This window comes from Lepus europaeus, chromosome 20, assembly GCF_033115175.1.
Source record: "Lepus europaeus isolate LE1 chromosome 20, mLepTim1.pri, whole genome shotgun sequence".
In the NCBI taxonomy this organism is placed as follows: Eukaryota; Metazoa; Chordata; class Mammalia; order Lagomorpha; family Leporidae; genus Lepus; species Lepus europaeus.
This window is the reverse complement of record NC_084846.1, coordinates 44,437,622-44,460,680: the sequence shown is the minus strand read 5'-3', so window position 1 is coordinate 44,460,680 and position 23,059 is coordinate 44,437,622. Positions and strand designations below refer to the sequence as shown.

General features: G+C 42.7%; 2 long non-coding RNA genes across 5 annotated transcripts in view; one reads left to right on the top strand and one right to left on the bottom strand.

Annotated features, from left to right (window-relative positions):
- The window catches only part of LOC133750084 (uncharacterized), a 49,723-nt gene extending 31,683 nt beyond the window's left edge, over positions 1-18,040 (top strand). The window contains exons 4-7 of one of the 4 annotated variants that reach the window (XR_009864638.1): positions 4,888-5,065; positions 8,743-9,909; positions 12,655-12,894; positions 17,682-18,040. This is a non-coding gene — a long non-coding RNA (uncharacterized LOC133750084). Of the gene's footprint in view, positions 1-4,862; positions 5,066-8,742; positions 9,910-12,654; positions 12,895-17,681 lie in introns of all 4 variants that reach the window. The other 3 variants (XR_009864636.1, XR_009864637.1, XR_009864639.1) reach the window with 3 other exon arrangements.
- The window catches only part of LOC133750085 (uncharacterized), a 469,371-nt gene that overhangs the window by 25,259 nt on the left and 421,053 nt on the right, over positions 1-23,059 (bottom strand). The window lies entirely within an intron of this gene.

Sequence of the window (23,059 nt, the reverse complement as noted above, 5' to 3'; positions counted from 1 at the left end):
CCCAGAATCTGAGAAAGGGGATATCTCTCTTCCTGAAAGATTGTATAGCCAACACAACTTGAGCTTGTGTAATGGGGACAGGTATGTAGAAAATCCTAGAAGAGGTAAAGTGAATCAAATGGGCAGAGTTTAAAAAGCCCCCAGTTACCTGTGTAGTTGGCTTAGCTCTGTTCTGATTTTTTTTTTTCAGTGATGTTATTTGAGGGTCAAATTCCTAGGCTCTCCGGTGTAAATAAATCTACTATGTATAACTAGTCTACAACAGCAGGCACAACACCGTATATAGAATCCAAGAGAGGTTTCCCTTTGATGAAAAAAAAAGTTCAATGTTTATACAAAATTCTGTAGGCCTGGATACCATTAACTTTAAACAATTAATAAAAGTGACACTAGGACACAATAAATTCTGGTTTTCAAAGAAACAATTTGACTTTATACATTGCTTCTGCCTCACTGGTGTTTGAGATGAAAGGGATAGTAATTGAAATGAAACTCATCAGCATTAAAGGAGGCCTCATGGTGAGAAGCAGAGGGGGGCAGTGGTGAAGAAAGCTGTAGAATCCTGTAACACGGGGTAGGGGCTTAGGGATGGAGGAAAGCAGACGCTGGGATAAGCTTTTACTTAAGACGAAGACCTGGGGCTGGTAAAACTATTGAAGGTCTTAAAAAGATAAGTAAATAAGTGGTGGATTAACTTTTGTTTGGTTCCATTAAAAAAAAAAAACACCTTATATTTTGACTTGAGAGGTTTCTATAAACTGACTTTAGAAGGTATCAGGAAAAAATTGTGTGAAAACTAGGAATAATGAACATGTAACCTAAGTGGTTTCAAGTTTTCTCAAGATGCTGGGGTTCTTTTGGAATGGAAATAGTTGTAACAGCTGATATTTGTTGGGTGCTCAGTGTATGTGGTACACTGTTCTCAATGCCTCCCGTGACTATATCATTCCATCTTTACTGGAACACAGCTCATCTTCCACAGCTAATCTTACCTTCCTCACCCTTCTCCCCGCCAATCAATTCTCCACAGAGTAGTTGAAAGATCTTTTCAAAGGAAATCTAATTTTGTCATTCCCTTGTTTCCAGTCTTTCAATCTGTTCCCATGGCTCTCAGTAAAATGTGCAGAATCAGTTTGGCCTCCAGTGAGCTGTCTGATCTGCGGGCACTCCTGCAGCATCTGGAGCAGGGCTTCCCCACCTTGGGGGTTACATGGCACTGGCCTTTATGGTAGCCATGTACTCACACTTCTCTCACGAAAGCTGTTGCCCACACTGGGTCTTTACCTGGCTGCTCTGATTTCCCTCCACCAGCCAGGACGAGCTCCTCCATGTTTCTCAAATCACAGTTAAAAAACCTTGTCCTGGAGCAAAATGTTCCCAACTGCACCAGAGAAGGGCAGGTTCCACACCGCATGCTGTCATTGCACCTGCAGCTCTCTTGTGGCCCTCGTCGCTATGTAGCCGTTCTTTTTGGGGGTGACACATTGGCTCAAGCATGGTACTTCTGTGAGGCAGGAAGCACTATGAAAGCGGGGTCTCCTTTGCTTTTGTTTAATACATTTTTCCAGTTCCTGGTGCGAAGTCTGGCATTGAAAGGGTTTTGATACACATTGATTGGATAGATAGATGGATGCTGCATAAAATCAAAGACCGAACTGCCTTCCTCTGCACTTGAGAGTCTAATTCTCCAGGGAATCAACATTTTACATGGAAAGAAGCCACATACACTCCCAGCTGGTTTGTTCTTAAGAGGCTGCTCTGGTTTTTGTTTGTTTGCTTTAGGAACTGTAAACTGCAGTAATTCAAGCTCTGCTTTTGCATTGTGAGGTGACTTTGCCTGATCGTGTCTGTGAGCAATGGACAGACTGGGCTTCGAATCTGTGACTCATCAACTGCGTTTTCCCCCAAGGCTCACATTGCCCACAAAATCCTTCCTCTTTCCAATACATTTCAGTTGCTTGCTACTTCAGCTCCATGTTCTTACTGTAAATGAATCCTTCCTGCATTGTTATGAAAAAGCTCCTTTGCATTGAAGCTCGCATTTAGTTTCTACAACATGGCCCCCTCAGCCACCATTACTGTATCATGTTCCCTAAAGAGGTAGGTACCTGGCCAAAGTTTTCCTCTTCGACCCAACTCCTATCTTCTGGGAGCTTTCACGGATCAGGAGGCTAGTTCATTCTTCTGGCAGCTCCCCCTGCCTATCACTACCACAGCCACCGCTGGACTCACCACACCTCAAAACCAGCTTCCGTCTGCATTCCCAGACACGGCCCCCTACCTCACTCTTCCCCCTATTGCAGCAACTTCTCAACTACCACTGGCACAACACCACTTGCAGCCCCATCTCTCTTCCATTTTTAGTAGTGAGCACCCTGTACTTTCTTTCCAGGCCTTCGTCTCTCCAGAGAACCTGCCCTGAACATTCTAGACTCTGGGTCAATCCCAACATGCTTCATCTCTACTTCCGTATCTGGGCTCTATCTGAGAAATTCCAGAGATGTGCTGATCAGTGACATCGCACACTGGTGGACCACAATGGCAGTTAATCCCACAGTTCTGTACAGGATATCCTTTTCCTGTTCTGGACAGCAACCCATGGCAGTAGGCAAGACTTCACCATCCTCCTCCTTTCTCCACTAATACTTCACACGTATCAGTCTCCAACTGCACCCCGCAAACGAAATGGAAAGGATAATGACTTCATCACCTGCACAACCCTGGAATCCCTCCAGCCTCACTGCCCCTTTGCCTCTATCTTAGCATTGGGATTTCCTTATCCCATTCTTCAATTAGCACTCTTAGATAATTGGTTTACTTTCAGACACTTCATGTTGCTCCTATCTTGTGTTGCTTCAGGATATTATTTCTAGAATCTATGCTGTAGTTCTAAGCACAGTACCCTCAAAGACTAGAATCTGTTAAAATACAGAAATTCCGGAAACTAACCCAGCCAGGTGCAGACCTTTGAACTTTCCTTCTCTCAAAGTGAAAAAGAACGGGAGATGAGACACATTTTAAAAACTGCTTCTTTTCCTTTGAGTGCTGTCTTTTCATCCACACTTTTGGCATAGAGTCTACATGCATGATCTACATGCATATTTGGTTAACCAGTCATGGGTTGAGTTCATCAGATGTAAATGAAATGTATAATTTGCTTACTGGCAGAGAGATGGAGATATTGGGAAGAATAAAGGTATGAATGAAGGAAGAAATGGAAAGACTTTAAATCAATAATTAGGCACAGTGATATGTAGGCTATCATTTATTACTCTTATTTTCAAAGTCCATAAAGTAGAATCAAAAACTTGGAAATTTCAGAACATAAATATTTGCCTATTACAGCTTTTCAAAAAAACAATGAGATAAAAGAAAGACGTTCTTAAGAATATGTTAAATCTATCTCCTTAAAAACATACAAGATGGCAAACAGAAAACCAACATGCTTTGCTTTCAGGGGTCTGGGAAGCCATGTTTCTAACTGTGACCTGGACATGAGGTTTATTATGGAATTCAAGTGCCACAGGTTTTCATTTGTGAGGAAATCTCCACGATTTCTTCAAGACTAAAATTCCATATTACCTTTGTTCATTTTGGCAGGCAAAAGACCAGAAATTCAGAAAGTACTTGTCTAACTTTTAGTGTCATATGTATTTTAGATTCATGTGTAATAAAAGTTTGATGCCTCTTTAAATGTCAAATACATTAAAAGAAAGAAAGAATTCATTAGAAAAATTGTCTGAGAAGCCAACTCACAGTCCCAAATCACATCCACATGCCCTGGCATTCTAAATTCCCTTGGACAGCTATCACCCCTCTAAGCACAGAACAGTATGCAGGCTTTCTCCAGCTCCACAACTGGAGTCACCATTTTTCCAAGAAAGTCATTAAATCACACTGATTGTATGGCAGTATCTTCTCTATGCTTCCAAAGTTCCACAGAGAGGGACCAGTATGGTGGTGCAGTGGGTTGTTACTTGCTACACTGGCATCCAATGTCAGAGGACTGGTTCAAGTTCCAGCTGCTCTGCTTCCAATCCAGTTTCCTGCTAATGAGCCTGGGAAGGCATTGGATGATTCCCCAAGACTTGGACTCCTGCCACCCATGCGGGAAACCAGGAGGTAGTTCCTTTCTCCTGGTTTTGGCCTGGTCTACTCCTGGCTGTTGTAGCCATTTGTGGAGTGAACCAGCAGATAGAAGATCTCTCTCTCTCTGTCTTTCCACTTCTGTCTGTCACTCTGTCTTTTAAACAAACAAACAAATAAGTATTTTTTTTAAGTTTCTCAGACTTTCTAGGTTTTCCCCAGGGAGCAGATGGAAATCTTAAGTGAAAGATGGACTTTTGGGCAATGTGGGAAAACAGGAAGCACAGCTGGGCACACTCTGGGGCGGGATATGGATTGCAGCTCTCCAGGGCCCCATGGCCTCTCTCTAAATCTTCCTTTTTATTTTTAATTTTATTTGAGAAAAAGAGAGGAAAGGAGAGAGGGGGGGGAGAGAGAGAGAGAGACAGAGAGAGAGAAAAACAAATACCCATCTACAGATCCAAGCCGGGGCTGAGCTAGGCCAAAGGCAGGAGGCAGGAATTTAATCTGGAACTCCCACATGGTGGCAAAAGACCCAACCACTTGAATCATCACCTGCTGCCTCTCAGTGTGCTCATTGGCCGGAAGCTGGAATTGGGAGCAGAGCCAGGACGTGAACCTAGGTATTCTGAGATGCAGGGGTCCCAACATGTTTAACTGTTAGGCCTAATTCTACCCCCAAACCCACTTTTTTTTTTTTAAGTTTTTTTTTTTTTTTTGTCTACATCTAACATTATCTTAACTTCAGGAGACATATTTACTTTTTTTTTTTTAAGATTTATTTATTCATTTGCAAGACAGAGTTATACAGAGAGAGAAGGAGGGGCAAAGAGAGGTCTTCCATCTGCTGATTCACTCTCCAACTGGCCACAATGGCTGGAGCCGTGCTGGTCCTGTGTTGATCCGAAGCCAGAAGCCAGGAGCCTCCTCCAGATCTCCCACGTGGGTGTAGGGTCCCAAGAGTTGGGCCATGCTACTGGTAAGCTTGGAAACTGAGTCCTTCTGTTTCTGATTTCTTTTTGTTTTAATTGTTTCTTTTCATTTTTTTCTTTGTTCAGTTTATTTGAAAGGCAGAAAGAAAGAGACAGAGTGACACAGACAGACACACACACACTGAGAGGGTTGGGGCTGTTCCATCTTCTAGTTCACTCTCCAAATATTTTTCCAGAAATGGGGTGGTTAGAGGCCGAAGCCAGCAGCCAGGAATTCAGTCTAACTGGCTCCTGCGGGTGGCCCTGAAGTAAGGACTTGCTCCATCGCCTGCTGCCTCCCAGGGTGCACTTAAGCAGGAAGTTGTAATCAAAAGCAGAGCTGGAATCTCACCCAGGCACTCCAATATGGGATGTGAGTGTCTCAAGCTGCATCTTAACTGCTGTGCCAGGTGCCTACAACTCTGTTTCTGATTCCTGATGAGAATAGATACATTACAGGATCTACACAACTTTTTAAATTTAAGGATTTAAATATTAATGTAGTAGATGGGACTGGGAAACAAGGTTTGGCTGGCAGCATGACTGATGGTTGTGGAAACTGCAGTGGAGAAACAGACCCCAGGCCTTGCTCTGGATGGAGTAAGAGTGAGATTAAGAAAATTAAACTAACCTGCCCTATAACATAAGGAGAATTTAAAGACGTCAAGGCAACTTAGGAGGGAAAGAGGGAGACAGTTTACAGATGAACAAGTCGGGGGCCAGCTGTGTGGAAGGTGGTAGAGGGCAGGGGTGAGCAAGGGAGATTCTTTCTTGAGGAAATAGCCAGGAGACTTCTAGAACAAGGAGGCCTCCAATGCACCACTAGGTGTTTTTCAGTCATGTGCTTCCTCACATCCCATTCTTCAGTAAAATTTCTAAAAATGACATCTCATGTGATTGATATCTTTGGAAAATCAGAGAGGAATCATGTTCCCACATTTGGTTTGATGCAGAGAGGAGAGAGGCAGGAGATGTAAGAGGTGAAAATCCAGCTGCAAGATAATTAAATGGAGGATGTTAGGACATTGAGTAACCAGGAGAAGTGGAAAGTCCCTGAAATTTCTGAGCAATGCATGGAGTCAGCTCAATGAGGGAGAGGAACAGAATCATTTTTATTTCAACATGAAAAGGAAGGGTGCTCTCATAAGATGGGAGACTTGGAAACACCCACACAGCTGATCCTTGGCGCGTACCAGCAAATGCATCTGACATTTTTACAAATGGCAGTTTCTTCTGACTTGTTACTGACAGGTTGAGCAATGTCTTCAACTTTATGTTGTAAACAGAAACAGGAATCCTGCCTGTGACATCCAACAGCCTCACGTCATGGGTGGATCATTTCAGAGTTATTCTCAGCACCCAGAACTTTTAGTCGGAAAATGATTATAATGGTAAGGCATCCTCAAAATGATCTGGTTTAAGTGCTTGAACCCATAAAGCAGCATTATATAAAATATTGTTTCCTCCAAAAATTATAGTTTTTGGGAAAGCAACATCAAACAGAAATTTCTGAGATCAAGAACAGGAAACGAGTGATTCAGCAGGCTGGATCGCACCCAAGGAGCTGTCTCCACAGCTGTAGAGAAGAGTGGAGAAGAGTTCCAGGGGACTTGCCTGGTACTGTTTGAAAGCAGTCTGGCTGGGAACCGCACAGCACTCTCTGGAGTGCTTGGACTCCAGCTTGGACTCCATAAGAGAGTCAGCGTGGTGCCCTACCTGACCTGAGCATCTTCTCACTGCTTCTGAGGACACAAATGGAGGTGGTCCAGGTGACTCGGGACTGGAGAGTCAGCAGCTTCCCCAGCAGGAGCACTGAGGGGTTGGTTCTGCTCTGAGACACTGAAAGGATGCTTTATCGTGGAAGTTGGCACTGTCATGCTGGGTTTTTTAAAATTAAGGTTTTGTTTATTTTCAGTTTGATTTGAAATTAAGAGTGTGAGAGAGAGAGAGAGATCTTCTATCCCATGATTCACTCCCAAAATGGACACAGCAGTCAGGGCTGAGCCAGGCCAAAGCCATGAGTCTGGAACTTCATCTGTGTCTCTCCCTTAGGTGGCAGGGATCCAAGTACCCAAGATGATACCCAGAGGTATCATCTGTTGCTTTCTAGGGTGTACATTAGCAAGAAGCAGAGCTGAGACTTGAGTGAGGCCCTTTGATACAGGATGCAGGTGCCCTGCTTGGTGTCTGAACCACTTAGCTAAATGCAGGACCTTGCTATGCTATTTTCTAAAATCCAGTACAGTGCTCTCTTCCTGTCAGGGCTGCAAGGAGCTGGATTGGAAGTGGAGCAGCTGGGACATAAATCAGCACCTATAGGGGATACTAGTGTTGCAGGTGATAGCTTTACTTGCTACACCACAATGCTGGCCCCTCTCACTCTCTAGTCTTAAGGTACATTCAGCAAACACCCACAGTTGGGCTGCTCTTATCTGATGCCTGCCCATTGATTCTCACATGCACAACTCTGCTAACTCCATAGAACACATTTTGGAGGAAACTGCCTACGCAGGAAGATTTTAGACCCATGCTTGGAAGAGAGGACAAATTCTCAAGTGTTTTCCTGATCACACTGTGCCTTGATTTAGCAGGAGAGCAAAAACACTGACATTTCCCATAAGCATTTCCAATACAGAATCCCCAAGATTGTTCTACACTGTCTTCTCCCATACCTCCACCTGCACACCTGTGGCCAGGTACTTTTCTACTGTGTGTCCAGGTTTCTGTAGCAGAGGCTGATGGGTCAGCTTCTTGAACTTTTACACTCATTCCTCCCTCTTCCATCCCCAGTTTAATCTTTCTAAGGCACACTTTCTTTCATGGCAGTCTCCTGCCCCAAACCTTTAGATGGATCTTCAATAGCTTTACAGTATTTGATGGGTACTTTTTTCTAGGTTTTACCTGTGTTAATCTGCATTTTATGGATATATGCAGCTGCAGACAGCCTTTTTCAAAATGAACTGGAGTATATAAGCAGGAACATACCTGTGCATCATATGTAATAAGACATTAATTGAACATTTTCTGTCATCTAACATTTATATCAATGTCTCCAACCTGAAGATAGGGTTGGCAAGTGCCCCATATAAGTGCACATATCCCTTCCAGAAATTACTAAAAGGTGGCCAAAGGCTCCTATGGGTATCCATCCCAATCCCCAAGTATTCATGGATAAGAAGACTAGAAATTTGCAAGGGGTCTAATAAAGTGGAAAGGATATTTCAGCTTTGGTTTTGCTCTGTTGGTTGAGCGATGAACATTTCCCCTCTCTCTAGACCTGCAGGAGAGGCTCTACAAAAACTGTACATGGAAATTGGGGGTCCCTGAAAGAAGGCAAGGCTGAATTAGGAGGTGAGGCCTTCAAGTTAGTGATCAGGTTATGGGATTTGCAGACTCACGACAGAGGTCCAGAAACCTCCCTGTGCCCTCCGCTGGGTGTGGACACTGAGAAGGCTGTACTTACGAACCAGGAAGTGGGTCCTCACAAGAGGTAAGACCCTGCTAGGGTCTCAACTGTGAACTTTCCAACCTGCACGACTGTGACAAATAAACTTGCTGTTCTTGAGGCTCCCAGTCCATGGTACTTTAATATAGTAGGGAAAATGGATTAATACAACTTATTTTGGTGTGCAATATTATACCTCCTATTCTCTACTTACTAAATGCTGCTTATCTTTTTTTCCAGTTCAAGTTCTGCCCCTTCCCCGACAATGACCTATTCTTCAAGTCTAAGATGTTCTTACTTCTCACTAGTGCTTGATCACATAGACTGCCCTGAGTGTCTCTTGGCTCCTGTTGCGCTGTGAACTTGTGATGGACAGTGTCTCCTGCCTGTCAACAGTGGCTCCCTCAGCTGTTTCCCCACCTCCTCTGAGGGTCAGAGGCAGCTTTCAGGTTTCCTTTCACTCGTCACTTGTATGTGACTCTATTCTGGGTAATAAAGCTTGAAGGGGAATCAGCTGGGAGCATTTCAGAAGAGAAAATGTCTCTATGTCTTTCTCCAGAAATTATTTCGCCTGTATGTAGTATTTGGCAGGTAGCAGCTATCTTTCCACTATGAGAGGAGGTCCTGGCATGCATTCAGGTCATGTATCCATTATTCAGGATCCAGCCAGGAGACAGTAATTTGACAGGGAAGGAATTTTAACCAAACAGGGAATTGGCTACTACAGGATAAGAAGAATGCTACAGAATGCAAGAATGACCACGACTCATAGAGCCCAGGCAGAGTGCCTGAGGAGGGAATAGATCTGAAAGAGAACCCAAGATCCAACAGCCAAAATTCAGAGCTCATTGGAGAGTGTGGTTAGTGCCCTCTGGACAAAGGAGGAGTTGGCTGGGGTGGCCCAAGACTGAAGTGGCAAACTGGAAATTGAGCACTAAGGTGCTAGCAAATCTCACCAGGAAATCACTTTCTGGGATCCTTCAGAGGAAGGCAAGGCAGTTGCTACAGAGAGTGAGTGCTGAAACACCAGAAAGCTGGCTCACCTGTAGGTGGAACTTGCTGGAAACCCATCATCTATGATGACTATTGAAACTGGCAGGCAATGTGCTGGCTGTGACAGCTGACACCCACAGGGAAACTGGGGACCCAGTGGGATTCACTGGAAATCTGCCCTCTGAGTGGAGTGAGCACCACAGGTTGCCTTATGCCCTGTCTGCCACCATGTACAGTAGAAGCCACCATGTACAAAGTGTCCAACAGAACCTGCGTGAGGGCCCCTTCTTCCTGCATTGTCCTCCAGCCAATCACTGAGAAGTTTCACACTGAGCCAAGGAAAGGTGCTTATGGAGCCTGGGCACAGAACCACAGAGCAGAGCAGTGTGAATTGGAAGCCGAGAACCGGAACAGGTGAGTAGAATGGATAAATGGAAAGGCCCTGAGTTCAGGATTGTGTAGGTGCTCTCAGACTTCTCTTTACATGAGATCATTAATTATTTCTTTTCATACCACTGTTAGTTGGCAGTTCTGCTACTTGCAGCTGAAAGTACAGTCCGTGCTGCATACTGGCATTTTAACCAATAACAGATCATATATACATTGGTGGTCCCAAAAAATTATCATGGAGCTGAAAGGTTCATATAGCCTAGTGAAATCACAGCTGTTGTAAAGTCATAGCACAACAAATTACTCACACGTCTGTGGTGATGCTGGCGTGAACCAACCTACAGGGCTGCCAATTGTGTGAAAGTCCAGCAGTGTTAGGGCCAGCCCTGTAGCGTAGTAGGCTAAGCCTCTGCATATGGTCGCTGGCTTGTGTCCTGGCTGCTCCTTTTCTGATCCAGCTCTCTGCTATGGCTGAGAAGGCAGGAAGATGGCCTTAGTGCCTGGGTCCTTGCACTGGCGTGGGAGACCCAGAAGAAGCTCCTGGCTCCTGGTTTCAGATTGGCTCAGTTTCTGCCTTTGCAGCCACTTAGGGAGTGAACCAGCAGGTGGAAGACCTCTCTCTGTCTCTCCCTCTTATTGTAACTCTACTCGACAAATAAATAAAATCTTTAAAAAAAAAAGTCTAGCACTATTACATACAGATCATAAAACTGGATAATAAACAACCATGTTCCTGATTTATCTATTGGACATACCATACTTTTTATTGTTATTTCAGAGTATACTCCTTTTAGTTCTTTTTTAAAAAGTTTACCATAAAATGGTCTGCCCTCTTATGCTGACAGAGCCTGGTACATCTCAGGTTTACTGACTGCGTGGCATCGGGAGGCCGGGTAGAGTGACTGACCTATGCCATCCAGGTTTGTGTAAGAATACTTTATGTTTGCACTATAACAAAACAACACAGCTCTTAGCATATATAGCCCCTGTTAAGAGACACATAATTGTGTTCTAAGATTTGTTGTATATTTATCAAAATACCATATGCATGTGCCTAATAAACATAAAAATAGTACAGGCTTTTAATAAAATACAACAACCTTATAATCTACTTATATTTAACCTCGAGTCAACCAGTTACAAACAATCTTGGTTTGTGAAAAATATTTAATTGAAATAAAATATGCAGAATGTAAAATTCACCATCTTAAGATTTTTAAGGGCACAGTTTGCTTGTGTTAAGTATGTTCACTTTGTTGTACAACCAATTCTTTTCCCAATTTTATTTTTGGTTGCCTACACATATCTGCAGCAAAAACACTGCTTTTTGGTTATAATCTATAAATATTATCTTTTTTCTTTCTTCCTATAATGGATGCATTAAGCTCACTTACTTAACTCTTTCTTCTAGTAACTATGTAGCTGTTTCAAATGTAAATCTATAACTCTATTCACTACTCTAGCATAACTTAAAATAACATTTAAGACACTATTTTTTACAACAGCCGTGTCTTATCTCTCACTCTCTTTGAAGAACAAATATGCATCGTTTTCTAAGGTTAAGAGTAAAAAACCCATTTTACCAAATTGCCATGCTATTGACTGTGTAAAGTTCTGGATCCTTTTTACTACAATCCCCAAGTGATCCAAGGTTATAGGCAGAAGGCCAAATCTCTGTGTTTTATTTCCCAGCTCAGCTTTCTGAAGGTTTTCTAAATCATGTCAGCCCTTTGCAAGGGTGTCCCCTTCACCAGGCAAGCTCTGGGCATTGGAATCGCCACATGTGGCGCTGCGAGAAATGGCTGGCTGAGGGTCTGCGGTGTATTCAGGTCACCCCTGTGGGGGGACTTTGGCAGCATTTGCAACTGCATTCCCATGCAGAGTCTGCTGCACAGCTCTTGTCCTGGGACCTGTCTTCTGTCTTCAGGGTTTCCCAGATTTTATGTTCTCTTCTTCCTGGTTGAATACTTTGTTTTCCTCCAGGTATGCTTTTTAGTAGCTTTTCAACAAAAGGTGCATAAATAGTACATTTTCAAAATTTTGGCATATCTGATCTTTTTTTATTTTGCATGTAGGCTTAATGAATAATTTGGGTTTTTATTGACTTGAATTTTATAACTTAAGATGCATTATTTTAAACTGGACCAGTTATGGGTTTTAGTATAGCTACAAAGTAATAAAATCATTACAACTAACTCAAGAACACTTTCTTATTAATTGAGCATTTAATTTTGGGGTACTTATGCATCCAATCTTCTATAAAAATTCTTGTGGGCAATGCTTGCACATCATTCGCGTGGTACTGGGCAGCAGCAGCTGCACGTTCACACACGGAGTCTGAGGAAAGATAAATGAGTCTAGAGACGTTCATTGCTGGTTTGATGAAGTGATGAACTGTGCTGGGGAAGTCCTCGTGGTAAAGATCAGCCTAGTGGAGCTGAAGGAAGCCTTCAACCAACAACCACCAGGGAGCTGGGGACTTGCAGTTTTACAAATGCAAGGAAATTACTTGGCCAACAACCTGAGTGATCTTGGAAGAAAATTAGTCCCCCAGTAGAGCTCCCAATTGAAAGCAAAGCCCAGAAAACTCCTTGATTATAGCACTGTGAGATCCTAAGCAGAGAATCCAACTATTCTGTGCCCAGAATTCTTACCCATAGAAACTGTGAAATAATGAACATGTGTTGCTTTTGCTGTCTGTAGTAATGTGTTACACAGCAATAGGGAACTAATACACCTGACCTCACATGTTTCTAAATCTCATTTCAGTGAGAGCTCTGGCATACACTGAAGGGAAGCCACCAAGATGTGGTTATGGATTTTATTCCGCATTTTCTTCACACGCCTTGAGGAACAGGCATCTGGAGGTTGAACTGCAACTGGGTAGGATCAAGACATGGTCAAGGTCTTCAGGGTTCATCACTACAATATGGAAAAGGCTGAGGAACACAACATTGATCCCAACACTGACATTGCTAGGATGAGAAATTTTTATAAAAGAGATAGAAGGTATCATTTGTTGTGATCCTATTATTGTTTTTTTGTTTTGTCTGTGTTTTGTTTTGTTGATGGATGACCAGGCTGAAACTCAGAGGTCCGCCTGCCACAGCCTGATGGAGTACACGGAGCATCAGCTCTGCAGTCAGGCAGACTGCTGTTCAAATCTTACATCTGCTGTTCCCTGACCTCAGAACAGTCCCACAATGACTATGATTAAGTCACCTCATCTGAAAAAAAATGCAACGAAACTGTGTGTGTGTGTGTGTGTGATGAGTGACCAGTAACACTGAAAGCATTTAGAGTGGAATGGCATTTATTCCATGCTTGGCTACTTTAACAAGCCTGTTCACACTTGCTCCTGCTCACCCAGTTACACCCAGAGGTAACAGTACTGAAAGGTTTTATCTCTGTTTTTTAACTTATCCATCCCCATTCCTGCAGTGCTTCAAGGAAGATCCTGGGCCACTTTTATCAAGGTTTGTGCAGAGCTGTTCACAGTGCCCAGCAAAAAGTCTCCCACCACGTGACTGAGGACATAGCTGCACTCAGAGCTTTATAGTTAAGCAGAAAACACTCTAGAGAGACAAAGCGTGGGGTTTTATCTTCCTGTTGGAATGGCTTCTTTTTTTTTTTTTAATAGAAAACCTTGCTGTTCTCAGTCTCACAGGAATCTGCCAAAAAACATGGCAAGAGACTCCACCTGCTTCTTGGCTCCAATTGGCACATGACCAAATACCCAGGACTTGCCCTGGCTCTAAAACTTGTTGAATTAGGTGGGACATGATGATTAAACATCAACCACAGTGCTTCTTCTGCTTGAGTTTGACCTTGTTCTAAGGGGCCTTTTAATACAATTTCCTTATCCTTATTACTAAGGTTTGGAAGAAGGAATAACAGAAAAAACATTGTGGTGGAGGAAACATTAGGAGTATTTGGGGAACTAAGAGAAAGCCAGTGTATTTGGAAAATCATAAATGCTAGAGTGGCAGAAATTGAGATTACAGAGGTGTAAAAGCACCAAACTGAACATGTCCTCTAGGAGGTGATAAATAATTCGAAAATTTTCATTACTGTAATGATGCTTTACATTTTTTAGCAATTTTATTAATCAAATAAACAACTAAGTTTAAGCGATAGCACATTACCAATAGTTTAGAATGCCCTTTTGTGCCTCTCACTGCCACTGTTCCCTTCACTCCCCAGCTAAGGACCTGCTGTTATCAAGTTCATATTTATGAATCATTTGTTGTTGGTGTGGTTTTGCTTCATATGAATGACTTTCAAAGCAAAGATATTCTTATGCTCCCTATAGTTTTGACTTTCGTATGAATTAAACAATTATGTCTTCTCTGTTAGCTGTTTTGTTGTCTTAACTTTTTGTTTTCTAGTTTTACCCATTTAGATGTGTGCAGCTATAACTAGTTTACCATGCACAGTATTCCATTGTATGACCATATTTAGAGATATTAGTTTCAGTTTTTATTGTAACAAATAACAGTGATATGGACATCTTTGTACACGTCATTTGGGGGGTACCAAAATGTAAGAGTTTCTCTGGGACCCATGGATAAGAGTAGAATGTCAAAGCCACACAGTGTTCTCATCTTCAAATTTAAGAGAAAATATCAATTTGTTTTGTGAAATAGTTGAGCCAGCTTACACCATCAGCAACCAAGTAGGAATTCTCAATATTCTGCATGCTCATTAATACAAAATGTTTTCCATTTTTTAAGAAATTGACAATCTCTGGGTATAAAATGGTATCTCATGATTTTAACTTGCTTTTGGAAGATTACTAACAAAGTTGAACATCATATTACTCAATTTTCTTTCATATTTCTTTTTCCATATGAAATTCCTGCATGTTGTTCCAATTTTTACATTATTTTTATTGATTCATATAAGCTGTTTGTATATATTAGGTACTAATCTAACTTTGGTTTTATGTATTTAAAATATTTTTGCTCAATTGTGATCTTTTTGTTTAGTGATAATGTAACAGATTAATATCTGTTTATTAATATCTGTTTATCATTCACAGACATTCATAATATATAGATAGTTGAATTTATTTATTTTCTTTTGATTTTTGCTCTTTTATATCATGTTTACTGAACTCTTTCCTAGCTTGAAGTAATAAAGATATCTACATTTTCTTGTAAAGTTAAAATACACTATATTTTAAGACTTTAATTCAGCTGGAATTAGTTTCTCATTTAGGTATGGGATATAGGATCTGATTTTATTTAAAGTAAATAAATGTTGGTGGCTGGTGCTGTGGCGCAGCGAGTTAAAGCCCTGGCCTGAAGCACTGGCATCTCACATGGGTGCCGGTTCTAGTCCCGGCTGCTCCTCTTCCAATCTAGCTCTCTGCTATGGCCTGGGAAGGCAGTGAGGGATGGCCCAAGTCCCTGGGCCCCTGCACCCAGAGTGGAGACCTGGAAGAAGCTCCTGGCTCCTGGCTTTGGATCGGCTCAGCTCCAGCCGTTGCGGCCATCTGGGGAGTGAACCAGTGCATGGAAGACCTCTCTTTCTCTCTCTGCCTCTCTCTGTAAAATCTGTCTTTCAAATAAATAAAATAAATCTTTTTTTTAAAAAAATCAGCATTTTTTTTTAAAAAAAGTGTTCTGTTCTTGTTTCAAGGATATTCTACAATTTCCTCCCTCTCTCATAATGATAATAATTTTGTAAGCTATTCCTTTCCCTGCATAGTCTGCCTTACCCAAGTTGTTGTTACTTCTCTTTTTGGAGGACTCTTGTCTTTCACACTTGATAACTGCTGTAGTCCAGGGACCCTTGGCTAGCTGCTTATTCTGACAGCAGAGCACTGTGTCATCGATCAGAAGCTCTGGTCACAGGGCTGCAGATTGTTGACCATGGGCTTCCCTGCAGTGTGAACAGGTCTCATCTTTTCCTGGAGGTCAGTCTCTTTAGGTTCTTTCTCTTCATCAGGTGAAATATTATCCTTTGTGCTTTACTTCTCTTTTTCATATTTTCCATCTCTGATCTGTCTCATTACATACAAGGTAAATGTCTTCATTTCTATCTTGCAGTTTATTAATTCTTACTTGAGTTATCTAATCCACTGAGGGTACCCTCCTCTATAGTAAAATAATTATATCTATTTCTAAAAAGTTTACTGAAAAATTCCCACCAATCCTTTAGTTAGTGTCATGTTCCTTGCAAATTTTTATAATCCATTTTCACCTTACATTATTTCATGCACATTGATACTTGATATTCTAAGTCTCACTGTGGTAATACTGGTGGTTTGGGGGTGGCTCTAATCTTTCATCTTCATCTGTTTATACTTCTCATGGAGGATTGTTTCCTTGAGTGTACAGAGATGGCTGAGTTTGATATGAACAACATGCTATTGTTTTAAAAAATATTTTTAAAATTTATTTGAGAGAAAGAGAGAGTGAGGGAGGAGGATATACACACACACACGCAGAGAGAGAGAGAGAGAGGGACAGAGAGAGAGAGAGAGACGGGGTGGGGATGGGGCTTCTATCTGCTGGCTAACTCCTCAAATGTCTGCAACAGCTGAGACTGGGTTGGGCCAAAGCCAGAAGCTGGGAACTCAATTCACGCGTCCCATGTGGGTGTCAAGAACGCACTGCTGGGGCTGGCACCTTGGCTCACTAGGCTAATCCTCCGCCTGTGGTGCCGGCACCCCAGGTTCTAGTCCAGGTTGGGGCACCAGATTCTGTCCTGGTTGCCCCTCTTCCAGGCCAGCTCTCTGCTGTGGCCCGGGAAGGCAGTGGAGGATGGCCCAAGTGCTTGGGCCCTGCACCTGCATGGGAGACCAGGAAGAAGCACCTGGCTCCTGCCTTCGGATCAGCGCAGCGCGCCAGCTGTAGCATCCATTTGGGGGGTGAGCCAGTGGAAGGAAGACCTTTTTCTCTGTCTCTCTCTCTCTCTCTCTCTCACTGTCTAACTCTACCTGTCAAAAAAAAAAAAAAAAAAAAAAAAGAAAGAAAGAAAGAAAAAGAATGCACTCCTGGAGCTATCCCTGTGGCTTACCAGGAGACTGCATTAATAGGAGCCTGGGACCAGGAGTCAGAGACAGTCATTAAACCCATGCACTTCGATGTGGCCCACATGAATCTTTCTTTTAAAGAAGATTTATTTATTTTCTTGAAAGTCAGATTTACTCTCCCCAGAAAGAGAGAGACAGAGATCTTCCATCCACTGGTTCACTCTCCAGGTGATTGCAATAGCAGGGTCTGGGCCAAGCTGAAGTCAGGATCAGGTAGCTGTATCTGGGTCTCCCACATGAGTGGCAGGGGACCAAACACTTGAGCTGTCTTCCACTGCTTTTCCCAGGCCACTGGCAGGGAGCAGGATGAGAAGTGGAAGCACCCATTTGGGTTTCTAGCACCACATGAGGCAGCTTTACCCACTATATCCCAACACCAGCCCCTCATGCAAGCATCTTAAGCATTAGGCTCAGTACCCTCCCCCAGCTTGTTAACAATTAAACTTTTCCTTCTTGGATTTGCCTCTATGCAGTTACTATGAAATGATCTCTAGATATACAGGAGAGCAGACTTATGACAATAAAGTCTTAGAATCACTTTTATTTTATCCCATTTCTAACAAGAGGGAAAAGATAGGTTTCCTAGTGGGCAACTGAGTGACAGTCAGGATAAGCTCAGGAATGCTGTATAACAAACAGCAACATCTCGGTGACTTGCACAACAAATTATTCTCTCTCCACAAAGTTCTTCTTGGGAGTTTTTTTCAAGCAATGACTTAAATTTGACACTACTCCAATCCCTTGCTACTTTCAGGTTAACACAGCACATCAGAGTTTGCCACAGCGAGAGAGATTTGGGAGGTTCAAGCACCAAGATCTCTACGTGGAAGTGACACACGCCGCTTTCACTCCAAAGAACTTTGTTTCACCTGCCTGTCAGAGGGCTGGACTCTTGGTCCAACAAGAGGAGAAAACTGAATGTATCTGTACTCATTATGGCTATCACATATGCCTTTGAGAATCATTGGCTTCTTGTTCATCTAGTTTGATTATCCTACCTTAAAGAAAGAGCAATGGATTTATATTCATGACCTGATGTAGTCCTATAGCTTAACTTCCAGTTAGTGATTTAAAAATGTTAGTCTTTTAAATTGCATGTTCTCTGTGTTAGTATTTGGGCAAGGAAAGCTTTACTATTATATTCATTGATTGTTTTCTTTTTTGTTTTTTATTCACTGCTTTTTTCTTTTGGGAATTGGGTTTGATAGACATTTGTCAGGATTCTTTTATCTTCTTTCTAGTTTCATAATTAATTAAAAATATGCTCATATTAACTTATCAGAATTTAAGTGAGCTGTGTTGAGAATACAGGGCCAGCACTGTGGCATAGCAAGTAAAGCTGCTGCTTGCTATGCTGGCAAACCAAATGGGCACCAGTTCGAGTCCCGGCTGTTCCACTTCCCATCCAGCTCTCTGCTATGGCCTAGGATAGCAGTAGAAGATAGCCCAAGTCTTTGGCCCCTGCACCCATGTGGGAGACCTGGAAGAAGCTCCTGGCTCCTGGCTTTGGATCAGCACAGCTCTGACCGTTGTGGCCATTTGGGGAGTGAACCAGCAGATGGAAGACCTCTTTGTCTCTGCCTCTCTGTAACTCTGCCTTTCAAATATATAATTTTAAAAAAAGAAAATAACTAGTTGGTATTATTTCCAGAAGTGATTTTATAAAGCTGTTTCCAACTGACAAATGACAAAAGCGTTTGTCAAAGTAGGACCCTAAGTTAATAAAAGTTAATGAAGACCCTGAAACTAGTTTGTGGTTACTGATAGTGTAATGTAGCGTAACTGGTACTCACTTCACCATATTTTTGTACCATGAAGAATTATACTGTAGGTTTAGTACTAATTTGATACACCTTTATTGAGTAAAATAATACAGTCATTCTAAAAGACTTAAGCTAGAAGATCATGTCTGTCTACACATGCAATTTTTAGAAAACTGTTTAGGAAGTGTATGATTAAAAAACTGTCAAGGTATCAAAGAAATTTAATATTGAAATATTTATGTAATTATATAACTCTGAAAGGCCAATATTTACATTTTCAATAAAGCTTTCATTCTACTAGTTTGGCTCTGCTGGTTCAAAACAGCATATGAGGAAATCTGATCCAGGCCCTTCTGTAGTTTGGCCGGGAGCTTTTCCAAGGTCTCCATCACCCACAGTCTGTTCCTTTTGCTTCTAAGGAGACTGCATGTCGGATCATGAAGACAACCATTCCTACTCTATAGGGATTGGATTTCTCCTTCATTAGGTTGGCTCCTTTTCATCCTTGTCCTAAGATGCTGGGTTGCATGTCCTTTCTCATGGCAATGGATTTATGAAGGTGGGTGGGGGACAAAAGAGAAACATTCTGCAAAATTTTTAATCCAATGTTCTAACTGTTTTGGCCCCTGACTTCCTGTCTTGCAAAGAGGATGTAAGCAACAAATAATGGACAGTGCAGCTACAGGAATTCATACACAGTCCCCAGTATTTGGACAGATCCTTGCAGAGGACCTAAAGGATCAATCTCTTGGGGCATGGAGTGAATGAGGAGTGGGAAGAGAGATTATCTAAAATGTAGATGATTTTCTGATCAGCTCCCTAGTCTGAGACTCCAATTTTGGACATCTCACTAGTAGCCTTAACTTTTTTTTTTTTTTTTGACAGGCAGAGTGGACAGTGAGAGAGAGAGACAGAGAGAAAGGTCTTCCTTTGCCGTTGGTTCACCCTCCAATGGCCGCTGTGGCTGGCGTGCTGTGGCCAGCGCACCGCACTGATCCGATGGCAGGAGCCAGGTGCTTCTCCTGGTCTCCCATGGGGTGCAGGGCCCAAGCACATGGGCCATCCTCCACTGCACTCCCTGGCCACAGCAGAGAGCTGGCCTGGAAGAGGGGCAACCGGGATAGAATTCGGCGCCCCGACCGGGACTAGAACCCGGTGTGCCCGTGCCGCAAGGCGGAGGATTAGCCTAGTGAGCCGCAGCGCCGGCCAAGTAGCCTTAACTTTTTAACAGGAAGTAGCTACCAGGTGTCCAAGGAAAAGCACACCTGGTCTATCAGGAAGCAGATGATTCATGTCCCATCCTCACCTCTGGGGAACAGATGCTGGTGCCAGAGAGCATACAGGTAAATTCCTAGTCCTACAGCCTTAAGAAAGCTCTGGAACTTCTTGGATGAACTGCTATAGGGAAACAGTGAAGCTCCTTTATCAGGCTCTCAAGAGCAAGCCAAAACACAGCCCCACCTTTGGGAGAGGACAAAACACAGTCTCCACCCAGAGAGAGACTGCCATGGCTAGGGCAGCTGCACAAGTGTTACTAAACCCAGTCCTTGAGAAAAGGCGCAGGTGTTAGACATGCTAACTACTGCCCAAGGGGGCATCTGTGCAATGCTCCAAGAAGAAGGATGTTTTTGTGTCAACTGAACTGGACAGGTACAAAACAATATTTACCATTTCTTGGACAAGGACAGCAACTCCAGGACGAGGCCAAGTAGGGCTGGCATTTCTGGCCCAACACTGGGTCACAGAAACCCTGGCTACTGCCTGTCTTAGGCCCGATAGCCTCTATGTTCTATTGCCTCTCTTTGGGCTATGTGTTTTTAATGCACTCACTCATTTTGTCTCCAACAGAATACAGACTGCCCAGCTCCAGATGGTAGAAAGGGGTGTGTAAGAGACACTCACCTGGGCAGTGAGATCACTGAGGCCTTGAAGTTCTGTGAGCCTCCACCTCTGGGCTAGTCTCAGCAGCTCCTTTCTCAGATTTGCTGCCTTTACCCTTCCAAATTCCTCTCAGCTCAGAGTTTCTAGACCTAGGGCATTCAGAGACCTGATTTGCCTACAACAGACCATCACCCCTCTTTTCTCAACATAATTATTAATAATGTGTCCTTTCACTCTCAAAGTGCTGTATCTGGGTGATTAACTGTACCATTGTCTCATTGTCTCAGAGGAATCCTGCTCACTAGACCTACACCTCTGACCCCTCCCCAGTCATGGGTCCTGAGGTGGAAGACACAGGCCAGTCTGCAGAGTGGGCTTCTGAATGCTTCCTTCTATGGTGGAGTGAGAAGGCCATGCCAAGATGGCCACTGGTAATGGAGCCTGCCTGGCAACAGACTGTGATTGGATGGCTTTGGAAACTGCCTGGCAATGGGCTGTGATTGGTTAGGGCATAAACCGCCCCTTGACCAGATTGGCTGCCTTGGCTATATAAGCTGCTGTACCAACTGAAATAAACGAGTCTGCAGGCTGCTCACCTCTGGCCTGCTTTCACCCGGCTCCCAGGGTCTGTGTGGTGACTACATACCTCTTGCCCCCACAGTGCTCCTCCTCTTAGAACGAATCCACAGCAACATCCTTCTGTCCCTGATGTACTTCAGCTGAGGCATTCCTGAGTGGAAACCTGAAGTGACCTCCACTTCTGGACCAGTTCAACTGGGGATGCTCCTGCCCTGGGACAGTCCCTGTGAGACGTTTCATGTGAGGAGGGAAGCATGCTTACAAACTGCTGTGGGGCCCAGTGATGGGCTTTTCAACTTGACCAAACCCTTGAGGGTTGAAGGGAAATGAATCAGAAGAAAGATAAGGTCTTGACTTCCCTCAAGAGACAAAGAATATCTGTTTCTAGGGTTGAGCTATTGCCTTCTTTGCTGACAAGGAAAGACACAGGGCTAGGGTACTCCCATTTGGTCAGACCACAGTAACTTCAGGGCTAAGTGGTGAGTTCTGGATGATATGTGCATGATACTCTGTTTTGTAGGCAAGGAGGAGCAGAACAGGACAACTCTCAGTCACTCAATACAGCTGGACACCTTCAAACTGGATGTCAGCAAAAGGAAATATAAGGAAAAGGAAATATTGAAAAATACCAAGGGTAATTCAGTACCTCATTTTGAAGCTAGAGTACTAGTGCTGGCCCAGCTGGGATCTCTCATGCTCACAGCTACTCAGCAGCACGGCAAGCTGACTCATCAGGTCTGAACATGACAGTGAGATCAGGATCATGGCTCTCTGTCTGTATCAGTATCAGAGTCTGGACTCCCAAACACTTCATTCATGATAGACAAACATGTTCTCTTTCTCCTGAGTTTATCCTCAACAATAACTAATTCCAGCAGTTAGAAGTAGTATGGGGTCAGCATGAAAGTGTGCATTAGAGGCTACAAATTCTGTTAAAACAGTGCTGTATCAATCCCCAAATGACAATTAAGAAAAGAAATCTTAGTGGCAAAAAAGAGAAAAGAGAAGCAAAAGGTGATGGTAAAAGAAAGGATGCAGAAGGAGACTGCAGGAGATGAACTGAAGGAGTCTTCTTTTGTTTGGGGCACTGGGGACCCAGTTGATGGAAGTGTCAGTCCAATGTTGTGGCACTGTCTTTTTTTTTTTTTTTTGCCCAGAGTTATGCACTTTTGTCTCTTAGGAATAATAGGTCTGAAAGACAACTTCTGTACATTGCTTCTTTTGATTTTTGGTTTTATTGGGATCTCCACAGTCAGACTGAAGGGAAAGCTAGGAAGGGATTTAAAGCCACACTGATGGTAATTTGGGTAATTCAGAATATCAAATGTCACTTCCTTTGAAATTAAACAGATATTGTAAAGAAAGCAATGGCATGTCATTATGTCTTTATGATTCTTTCTCTTTTGTAGCTTTTATTCCATGCCTCCTTTCTGTCCTTCTATTTATAATTCAGACCAGCCATTAGCCAGAGTTACTATCACAAAGTTATTATTCTGTTACAAGTATTTATTGAGTGATCAATACATGCTTAGCAAGTTTTCTGGGTGCTCAAGTGTTTTACATACGTTAGATAAGTTAATATTCTCAACCAACATGTGAGGTAGGTTTTATAATTTTATAATTTACCCCACTTCTCACAGGAAGAAATGCAAATAAAGTGGGATTAAGCAAATTCTGTTTTTAAATTTTTTTATAGATTTTATTTAAGTTACACAAGTTTATATATTTCCTTTATACCGTTTTAGGAACACATGCTCCAACCCTTCCTTCTCCTCCCTCTAGGATTCCCACTCTTATTTTTTTTTTAATATTCTTTATTTATTTGACAGGTAGAGTTACATACAGTGAGAGAGAGAGACAGAGAGAAAGGTCTTCCTTCCCTTGGTTCACTCCCCAAATGGCTGCAACG